This window comes from Macrobrachium nipponense, chromosome 25, assembly GCF_015104395.2.
Source record: "Macrobrachium nipponense isolate FS-2020 chromosome 25, ASM1510439v2, whole genome shotgun sequence".
Lineage (NCBI taxonomy): Eukaryota > Metazoa > Arthropoda > Malacostraca > Decapoda > Palaemonidae > Macrobrachium > Macrobrachium nipponense.
Window position 1 is genome coordinate 10749055 of NC_087214.1, and position 1449 is coordinate 10750503.

At 39.6% G+C, this 1449-nt stretch overlaps 1 pseudogene; it reads left to right on the forward strand.

Annotated features, from left to right (window-relative positions):
- LOC135198982 (CD109 antigen-like) overlaps positions 1-470 on the forward strand; it is a 66858-nt pseudogene extending 66388 nt beyond the window's left edge.
- Positions 471-1449: the final 979 nt, after the last annotated feature.

Genomic DNA, 1449 nt, shown 5'->3' on the forward strand with positions numbered 1-1449 from the left:
AACATAATTTCTCCTCTCCAGTAATCATCTAGGAAATACCCGTAATAGAGATGAGAGTGACTTTTATCCCACCTTCCGAGGCTGATTTTAAAAAACTATTTTTAGCAGACCCGTTAAGGAAAGGTGGAGGTTTAGAAGATATTTCTGTATTCTATCCTGGTACAGAAAAGGACCGTATATTTTATCACAGTGTCGGGTCATCGCCCGGAGAGTGCTACACTTCCTTTTCAACGCTGTTAAACCAGCAGCTAAAGAATGGGAGGTCAGTCCTGTCCGATGTGTTAAGTGAAAGAATCCCGTTAAAGGAGTCTCTAAAGAGGAATGGTGTTAGGGCTGTTAAAACTGCGGGTCTACGATTATTGAATGGGGCTGGTAGGAAGAGGCATAGAGCTTCAAGGAGGAATGATAAAAAGAAGAAGAGGAAGACATGTCGACGGGTTGTTAAAAAGGATGTATATGACCTCATTTAATTCATTCGTATAGCAGTAGCGATCCCGTACGTACATCTGTCTGTAACACCCACCCTGTTATTATATATACAGTGGAGAATGGCAGGTATCATCCCGAATGTGCCGGGGACCGGTAATAAGATCCCTGTACCTTCATACATCGCCGGAATATCTGAATTATATCCGAATGTGAATAGACGGAGAATTATCGAGAGTTCAATTAACTCAAAGGAGAGAGTTGATTTCATGCCGAGTAATGTATCAGTAAACCAGGTTCTATCTGACAGGTTATCTCGAGTTTCGTATCAACGGTGTAGTAAGTTCTTTCTTGATGGACCTTTCTAGCATTGCATTAATTATGTCTTAGAGTGTCTAGCAGGGCGCGAATTTAGCAGCTGATCAAATATAGCATTTGCCAACGAATAAGTAACACACTTTTCAAATCCGTAATCCGTATTTTTGAATGAGAAGTTGGTGGAATCATGCCCCATATTTCATTATCAATCATATATTAAATTGTCAAAAAATATAAAATCCAGGGCAATGACTACGTTAGGTATGAGTGGATTTTTTAATGACGATTATGATGAAACGTTTGGTATAACGAGCATTCACTGCTAATACTTTCAGGACGCTGCTAGGTGGGAAACGGGTGTCATGACAACTCTTAAATCAGATGGAATACATACGTACTTCCCCTTGCTCCTTGATCTAGCGAGTATTGACATGTAAGTATTTACTAGATTCGGTAGATTTGAGAATTAGTTAGAAATGGCTAGTAACAGCTGCATTTTGGGTACGGATATAAATGAGGCTTGAACCAGTTGACGTGGAGAAGGCGAAATTATGGATTGATAGGGTTACCCCGCACTATAACGCGATGTCCGCTTTGAATGAGGCTTTATTAGTTAACCGTTACATTATGTATTCGATAAAACATTGTATAAACGTATGTAATCGGAACGAATGAATCATCTATATTAATCGATCAAGCGTTTGG